The 16,656-nt window shown below is 42.7% G+C and overlaps 1 protein-coding gene across 6 annotated transcripts in view; it reads left to right on the forward strand.

The window, feature by feature from the left end:
* The first annotated feature begins 278 nt into the window (after nt 1-278).
* Slc38a1 (solute carrier family 38 member 1) overlaps nt 279-16,656 on the forward strand; it is a 65,242-nt gene continuing 48,864 nt past the window's right edge. The window contains exons 1-3 of one of the 6 annotated variants that reach the window (XM_078014840.1): nt 279-654; nt 879-1,005; nt 13,794-13,908. The gene's annotated coding sequence lies outside the window, so the exon portion shown is untranslated. Of the gene's footprint in view, nt 655-693; nt 1,006-2,553; nt 2,573-13,793; nt 13,909-16,656 lie in introns of those variants that run through there. The other 5 variants (XM_078014841.1, XM_078014839.1, XR_013422960.1 and 2 more) reach the window with 5 other exon arrangements.

Genomic DNA, 16,656 nt, shown 5'->3' on the forward strand with positions numbered 1-16,656 from the left:
TAGCTCCAGGCGCTGCCAGCAGCTTTCTGGGCTGCATTCCCGCCAGTCACTCCTGCGGCCATCCTCAGGCTGCATTCTTCCCACAATGCAACTCCTCTCGTTTCTTAGGCCCTGGCTGGTTCTGGCGTACCCCAAAATGTAGCCCTCCGCCCCAAGAGCCCAGCTTTCCTTTCCTCCGCGGATGCCCAGTTGGCCATTCCACCTTCAACCCCAAAGGTTCCCATTCTCCAACCACTACCGCAGCCGAGTTTGGAGCACGCTGCCGGGCCCCAGGAGGGCGCGGGGCAGGTGTCCTGGCAGCGTGGAGCCTCCACTCTCCTAGCTTTCATCAGTAAGCCCCTCACGCGCGCGCTCCGCATCCTCCCTCATCCCTTCCCCCGAAGCTCAGTAGCCTCCAGCCTCGGTCACTGCAACGTCAGAGCTGCTAGAGGAAGGCAGAAAGGCGCGGCCGCCAGCAATGACACCATGTGACAAGCACCACTTAGTGACACGCAGCTTTGGTTGAAAGCGGGCGCGCAGAAGGGGAGGAGACGGTGGAGGAATGGCCTGACTTTCCCGGTTAAAACATCTTAAGCCCCAGACTGCAGAAGGACGACGCGCCTCCCAGTAGGAAATGACTACGGCTCGAGACCCTGAACGCCAGAGCGTGTCGATGTAAGTGAGAGGCTGGCGATAAGAGTGTGGGTGAGGGTTGGTGGTGGCGGAGGCTGGGGGGCGGGAGGAGATTCGAATTCAATCAGCCAAAAGGAAGAGAGCCAAAAGAACGCGGCCTGGGGCAGCCACGCCATTGCGCCTGAAGGTCGCTGGGAACCTCCGCCCTTCACCTTCCTCCGAAATCTGCCACGCCAAGCTTCCCAGCCCAACCCTCGCTGATTTAGGACCACCTTTTTTCCCTGCCCTGGGAGCCAGACCTTGACACAAAGGACATCAAACAGCAGTTGGGAATATCCGGAAGGGCGGACACTTTGACATCGCCTTTTGCCACCTTTCCCTTTATTTCCCAAGGTAAGGTGATTATTTTCACCCTAGGGAGGGCTGGGGAAGCGGCGGTAGGGAGAGGAGTGATGGTTTGAGCCGCGAGAGGAGGCTGAAACGTAGAAATTCTCCCAGCATGGAAGGAGGCAGAGCGCGGCTGCGCCTGATGTCTTCAGATTTTGCTTTTCGGAAAGGAAAAGTCCTAGTCCCCTGCTCTCCCCTGAGGTGCGGCAATGCGAGGAAGCGTCAGGGTCCCTGATTTCACCTTTGAAGGGGCTGTGGCTTACTTTTTTGATCTGTTTCTATGGTGGCAGAGTGTGGCGTCAGGTCTGGTTACATTTCATTTGGTTCAGCGACCACGCAGGTCTGAAAGGAGAGAGCAGACAATGTGAGGGCGCCGAGTGCCCGAGAAGTGTATGAATCCCCTTGGGGGGGGAGGGTATTTCCTGAGTCGGTAGGGCCCCGAGAAGCGCGTGTGTTGTCCCCAAGGGTGCCGGTGTGCGGCTGGCAGGGTCTAGGTACTGGCCACTATTTAGGGAGCCAAGCCGCCGAGCAGAGTAAACAGGAGCACGTTGGTCGCCCCTCCTTCGCGCTTTGCGGGTCTCTAATGAGGACGAGTAGGAAGATGCGGGGGGGAACTATCAAAGGATGCTGGCAGTGACTCATTGTCTTTTCCCGCCCAGAAGAGATTCTTTACAAAATGGAGAGAGAGGGCAAAAGAGGTAGTTCTTTTCCGAGACCCGGATCCGCTGGAGCCGGCGGACAAAAGGCCACCGCTTGAGCCGGGCCCCTCGCGGATTGTGCGCCCCTCCAGGCTCACCTCCTCCCCCCACCCCATCACCTCTCTCGGGTCCCTAAATGTTGCCACAAAAGGCCGTTAAACTCTCAGGCTTCCCTCCTGGAGGAAAAACGCGCCTTCGATCTTACGTGCGCCCCGCCCTCGTCTCCCTCCCCAAATAATCCGCTTCTCTGCGCGCCTGAGCTCTTAGCACCCCCTGGGACCCCGCAGGCGATCGCGATGCCTGGGCGCCGCTTGGTTGCCGAATCTCCAGGCCCTGGGTTTCTTCTGAACTGTAGTCACTAAAAGCACGAGTGCATATGGCGGCAAAAGGAATTTCGCGGTAACCGCGTCACGCCGTTCCCAGTGCCTTTCACAGGCTGCCTTTGGCCGGGGAAGGTGGTGCTAACAATTGAGTCCTTTGTGTCTCGCTCTGCGGCGCGGATCTGGAGTTTTTACGAGCCTGTTTCTTCCGTGGAAACCTAACTGCCGCCGGGATCGCGTACTTTTTTCAGACCAGTCTACCGTGATGCACGTAGTAAGAGTGGAAAAACCCGGCCGCTGGGAAACTGTATTCATTTGCATTTGGAAGGGGGTTTGACATCTCTGCAATGAGTTTTTTACATTTTTGAATGTAAGGGGGAGTGGGACGTTAAATGTATGGTTGGCAGAATGTGGGGCCTAGCGAGGCTGTAATTTGTCACCTTGATAGAAGAAACTGTGCAACAAACTCGTGCTTTTTCTGACGTCAGAAGGACAACGGAAATAAAACCTGAGCCTGGCAGCTGGCTGGCCTCATTGTCAAATATCTCACACCGGGTGGGTACTCCTGTAATCTATGCAAGACAGTCAAGTGGAGACACTGATCTCGTGTGGGACCCCTGGATTTTGTTTCAACCCCTGCCTCAAAATGGCTTTGCTCTTGAGAGTCTCTTAAGTTCTCAGTAGGTTGCTGTAAGCAACTGGAAACCGGCCTATTTTGATTTGAGGTCTTAATCTTGATGAGGTTTATTTGCCTCCCCTCCATGTACTGTATGCGATATATTATGAATATATGTTTTCTCCTGAGGGCTCACTATGTAGCTGGTAGCAACTAACAAGATCAAATTTCTGCTTCTGTGATGCTTCCGTTCTCGTGGGGGAAGCACACTATATGCATGCATGTATAGATACGTGTCTGGCAATGAAGAAACAGGTCTTGAGATAGAGTGACCCACTAGAAGGGCCCTAGTGTGTGTAAAGGTAACATCTGTCCTAAGACCTGAGTGATGAGAAAAGATCAGCTGTTTGAATTATCAGAAGTCCAGCAGAAAGAACAGCAAGTACTTCCTTATTACACTCTGCTTTGCTGTAATGTAATTCAGCACATGAGGTCCATAGATTTTAAAGGTTTTTTTTATTCTTTAAACATATTCTGTTGCATATATATGTGCACACCTGTTTATCCTACTTTTTTCCTCTCTCTGGGTGATACTTGAGGGCAAAACCCATCTTACTCATTGTTCCCCTAATGTCTAGCACATAATAGTTGCTTAATAAGTACTTGCTGGATTGAGACCTTAGTCAAGCCATTTTATTCACCTCTTTATGATATTGTTAATCATCCCTTCCTTTCCATATCCCATTATCTGTTCCTTACTCCTAAGTTTGAAATACTGGGGTTTTGCTTGTTTGTTTTTTGTACTGCTTTTCTTTCTTTCTCTCCAACATGGTCCTGGGGATTGAACTGAGGGGCACTAGACTACTGAGCCACATCCCAGTTCTATTTTTTTTGTATTTTGTTTAGAGACAGGGTCTCACTGAGTTGCTTAGTGCCTTGCTTTTTGCTGAGGCTGGCTTTGAACAAACAATCCTCCTGCCTCAGCCTCCCAAGCTGCTGGGATTACAGGTGTGCACCACCAGCACCTGGCTTTTTTTTTTTTTTTTTGTATTTTGAACCAGGGTCTTGCCAAATTTCTGGGGTTCTGGGGCTGGCCTCTAACTCTCAACCCTCTTGCCTCAGCCTCCTGAGAGTCTGGGACTATAGGCATGTGCCACTGCGTGTGGTTTTGCTTTGCTTTTCTTTTTCACCAACTCTCCCTTTTTGAGCTGTGGCTAAGCCCTAGCAACTGCCTCTCAAACTTGTCCTCTTGTCTTCATCCTCACTGCCCAAGTATAGGTCCCTGTCACCTGACCTAGATGTAGTAATTCAACTAGAATGTTGGACTATGAGAATCACGAAACAGAATGGAAGAATCCAGTGGTGGAGGGAGTAAGATGCAAATTCTAGGCCTGGTTAGGAGGGAAGGAGCCAACAAGTGAAGAGGAAGAGCTTCCCAGCTGGCCTCCTTCATACTAAGCTCTGCTCCTGTAATTCAACCTGGATACTCCCATGAGATTTGTATTTTTAAAACTCAGTTTACTTTTTTTTTTTTTTAAGACCTTGCTTCTAAGAGCCTCCAGTGGCCTACAAATAAAATCTAAATTCCTTCATGAGGCAGGCAAGACCCTTCATGTTCTGACTCCTCCCCTTTCCCTCTTTCTCCCTGAGGTTCCCTTTCTCCCAGTACAGGCTCACAGTACACCCTTCTGTCACTTTTCTTCCTCCGTAGCTATGTGGATTCCAGACTGGAATGCCCACTGAAGCCATCATTTGTGACAGCCTAGCCAGATGCCATTCTTCTACCTCTTGGAAGAAGTGTTTGCTGATCACTTCATTGACTTTTTTTGTTGTTGTTAAGGATTTGTTGATCCTCTACTATTTGCATTACTGTCACCCAGGTCTTGCATTACTGGGTCTCATCAGGTCTCAATTTACTAGCCCCAAGGACAACCTTAGCATCTCTAAGTTTCAGTGTTTTTCAGTTGTTAAATAGGGATGCAGATGATGGTAGTGGTAGTGCCCATCTTATTGAGTTATCCTGAAGATTTAATTAAGATAATGGATGTGATGTGTTTGGCATGGTGTTACCACTTCATTTATATTGAAGTAGAAAGGGCTTCAGGTTCATCATCTTTCAGGAGAAGTGGGGAAAGTTGACCAGTGATGTTCCCCTTACCTTTGCAATTCTGTTTAATCTTTTAAAAATGCTTTTCTGAAAATAATATCCTAATGGAGAACTATCTGAAGTTTTCCAGTCTGTGACGTGTGGGGGTGGGCATGGAGGAAGTATGTGCATAGAAGTAGGCCCATTCAAAACTGTATGATGGACTTCGGAAAAAGACATCTTGCTAGGCTGACCCTAACTTGAATCTTTTAAAAACACTGTTAAGCTTACTAGTAGAATTTGTTTGCATATTCATTGGTTTTCTAGTAATAATTTATGTATCAGGATTAGTTATCAATGGTAACGAGCTCAATGACTGGGAAAGCAGAGTGGCAACATGGTTGGGGGAACTAGCCCTGGGTCTGCAGTCAAAAGACTGTGTCCAGCAAGGCTACAATGTGTCCTCCTTGCCAATAACTATCTGCCCAGTCTTGGGCAACTCATTCAACATTTTTATATCTCACTTCCCATCTGCCCAATGGTAATAACAGTATCTGAGCTGCCTGCCTCACAGAACTGTGAAGATATAATGAGAACTGAACAGAGAAAATCCTTGAACAAGTTAAAAGAACTATTCAAGATGATGGTCATCTGGAGGTCAAGCACACTGCTAATCTGCAGGTTTGGGGAAGGGTTTAGATATTAGTGATTCTCAGCCCTGGCTTCACAGCAAACTCATCTGGGGCCTTGTAAAAACCTACCAATACTCAGGCTCCATCTCCAGAAATTCAGATTTCATGTAGAGTAAAGCCCAGACACCAGATTTCAGAAAAAAAGGGAAAAAAAAAAAAAAAAGAAAGGAAGGAAGGAAGAAAGAAAGGATGGATCACTAATATGTGGTGGTTTCTATTTAAAACAAACAAAATCAGAAATTCAATGAGGACCTCAGTCTGTTGCTTGATGAAGTCTTAGCAATGCAAAATTATGAGCTTGACTAACTTTTCCCCTTGATTTCACCAAGCCACCCAGTTGTTGACCTCATGGAGCCACAGCCTTGGGTTACAATTTATAACCTGAATTTTCCCAGGCGTAAAAGCCTGTCCAGTAATACAGCCAGGGCCACATGAAGATTTAATGTGGATCTCAGTTTCCATCTCTTAGGCATGACGAAGAGGATTAGAAAAGAAGGGACACAATGGAAAGGAGAAGGAAAGGGATACGTTGTGCCAGGCTGTGGAAGGAAGAGACTGGGTGGAAGAGAAAGGGCAGAGTGGAGAAAAGGTGGAGTTTAGTTTATTGAAATAGTGTTTGTTTAGGTTGCAAACTGGTGGTTTAGGGCCAAATTAAACCTGTGGACATGTTTTGTGTGACCTACACTTTCTTTTGAAATTGTTTGGAGTTCATTGCCAACATTGAAAAATCAGGATTTCACTTAATATCTGGATTTCTGGCATGTTTTGAAAAAAAGAAAATTAAAAGATGTGGCTCATGGTTACTGCTAGTTGGGGGGAAAGAGATGGGATACTTGTTCTACAGTTGGCTTTGCTCATTTATCTTGCCTGCTTGGACACTAGCTAAATTTGTTTTTAACTTTTTTTTTTTTTTAAACTTTTAATCTAAATCTGTAGAGTGGATTTTTGTTTTGTTTTGTTTTTGTTTGTTTGTTTGTTTTTTGATACTGGGGATTGAATGGGGGTAGGGGCACTTAACCACTGAGCCCTTCTTCTGTTTTTGTAAATTTTGAGACAGGGTCTTGCTAAATTGCTTAGGGCCTTGCTAAATCTCTGAGGCTGTCTTTGAACTCTGATCCTCCTGCCTCAGCTTCCTGAGTTGCTGTGATTAAATCTGTAGATTTTAAGGCTGGTTGCACATTCAGATCCCCTAGAAAGCATTTAAAATACTCATGTTTGGATCTCATCCTAGAACCATTAAGTCAGAAACTGTGGGTATTTGTTGTCCCCTTATCACTATTTAAAAACAACACCAAAAAAAAAAAAAACTTCCAGATGTTGAAAGAAACATCATTCATTGTTTAGTCTGCACAGGCTTGCCTCAGAATTGAGGACTACTTATCTACTAAGTCAACATTCAAAAGAGGTCCATCTTATCTTTGAAAGTGAACCATTCAGGAAGAGTCTGTATAATCAGAGGACTTCAGAACTGGGGGAGATATTTGAGAAAGCATCGTCCATTAATCCAATCTTCCTGAAACCTGGAGAGAAGAAAGGAATTGTTCAAACACTTCCATCACTTGGTTTTGAATTATGAAGTGTCTTTTGTTCCTTTTTTTTCTTTTCAATGCGGGTATATTTTTAAAGGTTTCTTTTTAGAAATGATCCTCTTGATATATAACCACTTCATAGTGCTTTAAACTTCTCAATATTTCTATTTTTCCTAGAGTATTTTGTAAATGTCATAGCTTAGCTAGGACTTAAAAACTAACCATCAAAACTCTTATTCATTGTTTTTAGTTCTAGAACAGTCCTTGACCAGAAATGTCATCAGGACAAAAACATATAGATACAAAGAAAAATTTTCACAAAGGCTGAAATATTCCATGTTGTTTCTACTTCATAAGTTTTTAGTAATTATTGAAATCCATTTTCAGTTAATGAGAAATGCTTTTAATTTTGTTAGTACATAGACTAATACGCTCCCTGTTTAAAGGAAGCTTCAAATGCTATTGATTTTTCAATGTAATATATGGTCTGTACTCCTACATTCAAAGTTATGGGTTGACTTAATTTCTGGAGTTTATCATTATTTTCTCTCTTGAAATCAGAATAGTTCCAAAACATCTCAATATAGAAAGGTTAATTCCCAGACGTCATAGGATGGGCATATTCATAACAGATTTTTCCGAGGAACTTGAATAGAAAAGGAATTATGGAACAGTGAAAACAGGTATTGGGTCATTGGACAAGATAGGACACAGTGGGCAGTCTGCTCCTGCAAGTTAGTGGCTCATCTCCAGGCCCCTGGCAGAAATAGTCAGTGCTCATCCCCCGTGAGTTTCCTATAACATCTTCTCACCCTCAGCACTGCCACTGACATTTTGGACCAGATGATTCCTTGTTATGGATGTTTAGCAGCATTCCTGAATTCTTTCCACTGGATGCCTACTGCACCCTCTCGCTTGTGACAAGTAAAAAGGCCTCTAGACTTTGCCAACTATCTCCTCAGTTGAGAACCTCAGCTTTAATACAACTCTGTCTCTGGACTTTCATAAATCATACCAGCAATTCCCAAACGTACCAAGTTCAGTGGCCTGAATATTCGTGACATGTACTTTACATTTATATAGTACTTCACAGTTTTAAGTGTATTTTTTCACCTAAATCCCACATGCCCAGGAAATTCAGTGGTAGACTTATTGAAAAACGATGAGACGGGGCTATCCACGTTGTTCTCGTTTTTGTTTTGTTTTCCTACACAGATTGTGTTTGAAAGAATTGCTGAATACATTGTCTGCGGGCAGATGATCATAGCTTTCTTTTTAAATTTCATCCTTCTTTTTATTATTAACACATGTCTACTAACGCCATGTGCTAGGGATCCAGGGGAACTGTGGTCCCTGTTCCCAAGGAGTTAAAATGGTAAATAAAACAATTATTAAAATATATGGCAACCCTTGCTGTCAGCCAGTGCGTAATCTGCATAGCAGTGTTGCAAGGTTTCCTAAGTAAACAATCAACCACAGATTGCTCATTGGTGAAAGGCATGATGGAGCAGGAAGAGTAAACAGGGATTGACTGGACATTGTTAGACAAAGCCAACAAGCTAGGCTTTGAAAGAAACGTCATTCATTGTGTCATTCATTGTTTAGTGGGCCCAGGCTTGATGGGAAGGTGGGAGATGTGTTCAGAAGCAGGAGGATGAGGAATGTAAAGCAGAAAGCTGCATGGGAACAGAATCTCTGAGGGAGTGGAGGGAGCGCTAGGTTCCAATGGGATGTGGTGGGAAGGAAAGGGGAAGAGATAGTGATGAGCAATCTGGGCTTTGCATTCTAGGTTCCAGTAATTAGACTTCACCGTGTGGATGTGTGGAACAGTGATGTTTGGCAAGTTGGGAAGAAAAATGTGCAAGACACTCATTTTCAGGAAGATTTGTCTTCTACAGATGGGAGAGGGCCTGGGATTGGGAGGTGGAATGGAGGAGAGTGACTGGGGCCACGCGAGGGTTGTGGGACTGCAAGGAAAGGGAGGAAGACATGGGACAGGATGAAGGAAAGTTGGCAGGACTTGGTGACTGATTAGATAGGAGGTTTGTATTAAAGTGTTAGCCAGGTTTCAAGTCTGGGTGACAGGAGAATGTACATTATCTTAAACAGACATAGAAAAGCTGGCGCGTGAGGTCGGTTTTTCACGTGTGGAGTCCAGCAGGCAGCCTGAGAAGGTAAAGAATTTGTGGAAATTTTTTTTCTAAGCAGGAAGAAACCTGAGAGATCATCTCTCCCTCCTGCCCTCTCATGTTACAGATGAAAAAAAAACACGGGACACGTTAAGTGCTATGATCATTCTCAATGAGTATTTAAGAGGGAGATCCTATATCATAATGCAAAGGAATCCTAGAGGCATAAAATGGAAAAAAGATCTGAAAGATGCCCTTGTGGGATCTTGAAGTCCTAAAAAGGAAAGAATTTGGAATGTGTGGAGCAGGAAGAGTAGAGGGCCAAAGAGCCCTTTATTCTGGGAGGAAGAAGGGAGTTGGCAGAAGAAGGAGCCAGGAAGGATGCAGAGAGAAGCAAGGTGGGAGAGGTGGGGACTCAGAATGAGGACTGGGAAAAGCCACTTGTCTTGGTTAGGTTGCAACAGTAGGAAACATAGTCACAAAAGTAAGTGCTGCCCATGAACTAAATCATGGAATCTTTGTGACTGTTCAAGATGGGTCATACTTCCATTTTACTGATGAGAAAACTGAGACAAAGAGAAGTTAAACTACTTGCTCAAAATGACACAGCTCTGTAGTGGAGGAGCCAGAGAATACCAGTCAAGCATGATTTCAGGGGACAGATGAAAACAAAAGCAAGAAGTTCTGAGGCTGTTGGCAGTAAAGGGGGGGTGTGTGTGGTTCAAGGTTCTAGACAAGGTTACTTTGCAGATAAGGAGCTCAGAGAATGAAAGACAGAGGCCAGGGAAGCCAGAGAGGGCAAGCCTAGAGCCTTAGGCAACAGGAGATAAAACACTTCTGAGATTGTTTGCTGGCTCCCAGCCTTTTCACCACTAAAGGCTGTTTTTATTATTACTTAACTCCCAGGTTTCAAAGAGTTTGACTAACAACTTTAAGCTTTTAATTGAGGTACAAATTATGTACAATGCAATGTCCACATCTCAGGTATAACATTTAGTGAGTTTTTTTTTAAGTAGTTGATGGATCTTTATTTTATTTATGTATTTATATGTGATGCTGCGTGCCTGACACACATGAGGCAAGTGCTCTACCACTGAGCCACAACCCCAGCTCCACATTTAGTGAGTTTTCATCATAAACTTAATGTTATTTCACTTCCCAGTTTTATTACCCCCCAAAATGTGTGAAATTGCCAATTAGAACCTAAGATTATCACATCAGGCCAATACAATCTAGCTAAAAGTGAGGATACCTGGCATGGTACCCTGTTTAGCCTCTCTGAGGCTTTGTGAAATATATCCATATTAGCACATAGCTATATCTACATAACGTCATCTAAGAGTGCAGAGATCTAAGGACCCAACATGTATGAACAAGCTCAGTCAGTTATGGGAAAAGATGGCCAGGAAGAACAGGGCCATTTTGGACTTTATGCTTAAAACTGTCTCTTAAAAAAAAAATTTCAAATATAAAATATGACATTTTCTTCTTTTTTTTGGTGACAAGAAGATCTAAAGTCTGCTTTTAACAAAAATCCTCAATCTAATACCATATAACTCTCATCCTCCTGTTGTACATTAGATCTCTAGACTTGTTCTTCTTACCTATCTGCAACTTTATATCCTTTGGCCTACATTTTCCCATTCCCACGGCTCCTGTAATCATTATTTAATTCTCTGTGTATGTGTTTTCTTTTTTCTTTTTTTTTTTTTACTTTCCACGTGTAAGATTTTGCAGTATTTTTCTTTCTGTCCCTGGCTTATTTCAATTAGCATAGTGTACTTCCGGTTAATCCATTTGTGGCAAATGACAGGCTCTTTTCTTCAGGCTGGATCACATTCCACTGTGTGTGTGTGGATCACAGTTTCTTAATGTATCCATCCATCAGTCCATCAGTGGACACTTTTTTTTTTTTTTCTTTTTCTCCATATCTTGACTCTTGTGAGTAATGTTGGAAAGAACATGTGAGTGCAGGTATCTTTAAGAGGTGGTGACTTCATTTCCTTTGGGTACATGCCCAGTAAAGGGATTGCTGGGTCATTTGGTAGTTTTTTTTTAAATTTCTTTAGGAATCTCAATTTATGTTTCCTCCAACAATATACGAAGATTTCCTTTTCTCCACACCCTTGCCAACCCTGGTTATCTCCGGAGGTTTTGATGATAGCCATCCTAACAGGTGTGAAGGGATAGCTCCTTGTGGTTTTGATTTGCATTTCCCTGGTTAGTGACTGTTGGACACTTTTCATACACACTTGGTCACTGTTGTGTCTTGTTTGGAGAAATGTCTATTGTCTCAATACCACTGGCCAAGCTATCAAAGTTGATTTTGGGGAGTTGAGCCAGGAGAGGTATGGTTGTATTAGTTCTTTTTTTTTTTTTTTTCAATATTTTTATTTTTTAGTTCTCAGCAGACACAACATCTTTGTTGGTATGTGGTGCTGAGGATCGAACCCGGACCACACGCATGCCAGGCGAGCGCGCTACCGCTTGAGCCACATCCCCAGTCCAATATTAGTTCTTCTTAAAAAACAACAATGACTCAAAGATATTATAAATTTTAGTCTGTATAGCTACATATGTAGTAATAGTAAGGAATTATTATTTTTTAGAGGTTTTGTTTTTGTTTTTGTTTTTTGGTACCAGGGATTGAACCCAGGGGCACTTTACCACTGAGCCATATCCTCAGCCCTTTTTAAATATTTTATTTAGAATCAGTTGTCTAGCTGAGTTGCTTGGGGCCTCTCTAAGTTGCTAAGGCTGGCTTTGAACTCATGATCCTCCTGCCTCAGCCTCCACTGGGCTTACAGGCATGTACCACTGCGCACAGCTTGTTATTTTCTAGGTTTGAGAGTAATATGGTGGTATTGTTGAAAATGACAGGCTTACCTTTTAAAGATAATGCTGAAAAATTCCAGGTGATGGTGGGTGGGGATAAAAATGTAGCCAGACTGCCCTGAATTGAGAATTGTTGAAATTGGCAAATGGTTGTTCATTATACTGGTCTACTTTTGTATGTATTTAAAATTTCCCATACAAATTTTAAAAGAGAGGTTGGGAGAGTAATTCAGGGGTAAAGTATGTGTTTAGCATGTATAAGACCCTGTGTTCCAATCCCTAGTACCAAAAAAATAAGTAAGTAAGTAAATAAATAAATAAAAAGAAGGATAAAATTAAAGATATCAGTCAGGTTTTAGCTGCATTTAACTGAGATTTTTCTATGATAAACCAAAAAAGTTTAACAAGGAATTAAGAACCTATAAAATTACAGACAGAGGAGGCGATAGGCTGGGTGTCTAAGAATAATTACCATAACTGCACCATTCAGCTGGCTGACTAAGGTCAACTGCTAATTGTACCTACATCAGGAAGTCATAAACTAGGAAGCCACTGTTACCATTGCATGCTCCAGGAACACATCACTCAGGCCAGATCTGACAATGAGGAATCATGACTACAGCTGTTGACTCTAGTGCCACCTACTTGCTATACCCGCTAGAATCGTTCCAGCAAAATGGATGCCTTCTCCCACCGCTACCACTCTCTGATGGTGAAATCTAATCACTGCTAGATCCCTGGCTGTAAGAGGGTGTGGGAAATGGAGTTTATTTCTTCCTACATGTTGTGAACGCTACTAGAAAAAAGTGGAAACAACTGAGTTGTCCATCCCACCACATACTACCATTCCCACCACACATTCCCACCACACAGTACCATCAGCAGTAGGTGTATTAGCATTGTTTTCAGTGTAAGTGATGTCTTCCCCACCTCCAGTCTAATCTTAACTGTCTTTACACACAGTTCAAGTCCTGTTTCTTTAGAAAGCCTTACCTGACTTCTCCAGGCCCTATTTATTTTTCCTCCTTTTCTACCTCCCTGTTTTCCTTCCTTCATGAACCCATGCATGTGTGTCATATGTGTGTGTATGTATGTCTCTGAAACCTTTGTGGACATAGTCTTTGTTCTGCCATGTAATTTGATCTCTATCATGCAAACATTTTTTTGGCATACCATCCGTTTATATGAGATGCCGAGCTTGCCTCAACAGGCGTTAAGTGACTTAAAGCAAGACAAGTTTGTATTTGTTCCTTCCTTGGGTATATAATTCCACATAGAGAGTAAATTTATGTATTTAACATTAATACCATTGTAAAATGTACCATTGTAAAATGTACCCGGATAATCATGCTCACCTTAAGTATCTTACAAGATTGTGGTACGGATCAGAAGTGTTCTGTGCTGAGTGAATTGTAATTTGTAACCTATTATAAATGTTGAGAGATAGTAATTATGATTAGGTTAACGCCAGGATTTTCACACGATGACCCCAGCATGCCTTTTAATTAATTGTATAGTTTGATGATTGTTTCTTATCTTTCAGTGAAAATGTAGTTCTTTGTTTTTTAAATTCAACCTGTACTTTCTGTTTCTCTGGGTTAAAGTCTAGGCTCAGGCCCGGTCTCCACCTGTCAGTCTTCTTTCCACCAAGCAGTCTGTCCAGCGATAGTGGGTCAGATGTCCATTTCTGGCACAGTCAATCAGTTAACCAAGCATATGTAGTAATAGCGTAGACTTGGTTTACTGACAGAACTCAGGATAGGATAGAAAATGGTATCTTGTCAAGTGAAAAAAATACATATATATTTTAAAAGCTTAATGATTGGCATGATTTCCATCTTTGTAAATGTATATGTTTTTAAATTTATACTCATTCTTTCATTTAACAGATACTTACTGAGTGTCTCCAGTGTGCCAGGCAGCGGATCTATGTGCATAGAGGAACCTTGGAATGCAATACAGCAGTACGTATCCAGTGATCATCTCTTCTTGCTGATTTAACAGGTGACTTTTTTTTCTTTTTACCTGTTTTATTTCATTTGCAAAACCATTTTTTTTACAAAGACTTATTTGTTTATTAATAAAGAACTAATATATTTTTGGGGGTGGAGGGAGTAGTACTGGGGATTGAACTCAGGAGCACTCAGCCACTGAGCTACATCCCCAGCCCTATTTTGTATTTTATTTAGAGACAGGGTCTCACTGAGTTGCTTACCACCTTGCTGTTGCTGAGGCTGGCTTTGAACTTTCCATCCTCCGGCCTCAGCCTTCTGAGCCGCTAGGATTTCAGGCGTGCACCACCGCACCCAGCAAGAACTAATGTTTTTTTTAAACATACTTCTATTCATCAAAATGTTTATAAGATGCCATTCCATGAAGAAAGTAGATTAAAATCCACAATGTTAAATTTAAAAGGGGGGTGGAGGGAGGTGCAGTGGCACCTGTAATCACAGCTACTTGGGAGGCTGAGGTAGGAGGATCATGAGTTCAGCCAGCTCAGCAACTTAGCAAGGCCCTAAGCAACTTAGCAAGCTCCTGTCTCAAAACAAAAAATAGAAAAATGCTGGGGATATAGCTCAATGGTTAAATACCCCAGGATTCAATCCTTGGTGCCAAAAATAAATAAACAAACAAACAAACAAATAAATAAATGGTGGGGTGTTGTAGAGGTGGATAAATTGAGAAGGAGGAAAAGGTGGAGAGGAAATGCATTAAAATCCAACAGTGGCCCATTTTTAGGGAATGCGATTTCTTTTATGATATTGTTCTAAAGATTCTCGAGTGAGCCTATATTGCTCTTAGAAAACGATTTTTTTCAGTGTTCAGTCCAAAGTTACTTTTCCACAAATCTCCTCCAGATGCCTGAATATGACACTTCTCAAATTTTTTGAACCATTCCATCACTTAGCACTCAATAAATACATTGAATGGATAGTGTTTCCCAAGTGTAGCCTCAGACATGGTGATAGGTGTCACTAACTTTGTTTTTCTCTTCATATTCCAGAACAAGTTAGATTTCATACAGATTATTTTATAGCAAATTTATTCCATCTGATTAGTTCCTACTGACATTTGTCTAATATTGACCTGATTTTATTGGCCAGGTTTTCTGTAGTCTTTTGTCTTTAGCTCATTTCTTTAAGTCATTAGTTACATGTGTGCTGTTTATATACTACACACAAACACATATATTTGATATGAAAGTTTAAATTCAACGCTGGGCACAGAGGCACATGCCTGTAATCTCACTTAGGAGTCTGAGGCAGGACTATCACAAGTTCAAAGCCAACTCTGGCAACTTAGTGAGACCCTGTCTCAAAATAAAAAAACAAGGGCTGGGAATATAGCTCAGTTGGTAGAGTGCTTGCCTCACACGCACAAAGCCCTGGGTTCCATCCCCAGCACCACAAAAAAAGGTGAGGGACAGGGAGCTGGAGTGTATTTTAGTAGTATCGTGCCCCTGGGTTAAATCCCCAGTACTGGGAAGGAAGAAAAAGAAAGCTTAAATTCAAACAGTAGTCTCCAAATCTATTATTAATCAACCTCTCTTCACCTCAGAAAATTTTTGTCTTGTGCCCTACTTCCTTCCAGTTTGAAGAGAGAAAAAGACTTCTTAACCCAGATTGGAAACTCCAAGCCTGCATTAGCTTTCTGTTAGACCTGTAGCATCACTTCAGTGGCCTTTGAGGTAGTCATGCAAGCAGAATCAGTTTGGCAAGAGTCCTAGAAATTACCTGGGCTAGCCCTTCTGAACAGCTTTCATCAAAGGGGGCCAAGAAGTGAGAGTGGGGTTTAAAGAATTTCAACGTTTGCTGAGTAAAGATAGTGGGGACCGTGGGTGCTGTGTGAAGGCACTAGAAGCAGTTAGAGCCAGGCTAGTCCTGTCGCCAGATCAGTCAGCTTCAGGCCAGGAGGAGCAGGGTTCAGATTTCTCTGTCTTGGCTTCCTGACTTCCAGGAGTGGCCCTGCCCTGTAAAAGGAAGAGGTTCCTGCCACATGAGGGATTAGAAAGTATGTTGTGAAAATTTAAAGGACCCGGAAACCAGGGAAGTCATTCTAGATAGGAGGTCATGTAAAGGAAAAGGAATATTTGGCCTGGATATGGAAAGAGAAGAAGGGAACACCTGAAAAGTATCATTCTAAGGTACTTTCTGTGGGTCCTTAAAATATTATCAATGAGTAAAATGCTTGCTGCGGTATACTAGGATGTATAGATGGGCGTGATCAAGTTCTGACTCTTAACTAAGTGAGAGTCATCCTACGGAATTCAGAATCAGACAAAATATTTTGTTGTTCAAGATGTTTGCCATTTGGAAGTATGAAAAACCAAATTCCTATTGACATTCTGCCTCATTCGTGGGACCCCATTATGTCACTAAGAATCCCAGTGAGGCGCCCTAGTGTTTATTGGTGTTCACCTCTCTGGCCACCTTCTTTCTGACTTGTGATGCAGTGCCCCAAAACTCTTTCTTCCTCTTCTGGATATTTCATTGGTGACCTCTCAGAAATCTAATCCACAATCATCCGTGTAGGATAAAATGTGAGTTCTGATAGTCTTTCATTTCTGATGAGGAAATAGAGTAGCAGGTGGACTAGCCAAAATCCCCTGAGTATGAGTTTTTAATTCCTTAATTCCCTGACATTGGAGTGATTTCACTGAAGAGATTGATTTAATCTCTTGCAGTTGATGGATAAACTATTTGCTAAATTTCAAAACAATATCTGTCTTTTGCTTGGTTGGCCACCAGGTTG

This window comes from Ictidomys tridecemlineatus, chromosome 6, assembly GCF_052094955.1.
Source record: "Ictidomys tridecemlineatus isolate mIctTri1 chromosome 6, mIctTri1.hap1, whole genome shotgun sequence".
Lineage (NCBI taxonomy): Eukaryota > Metazoa > Chordata > Mammalia > Rodentia > Sciuridae > Ictidomys > Ictidomys tridecemlineatus.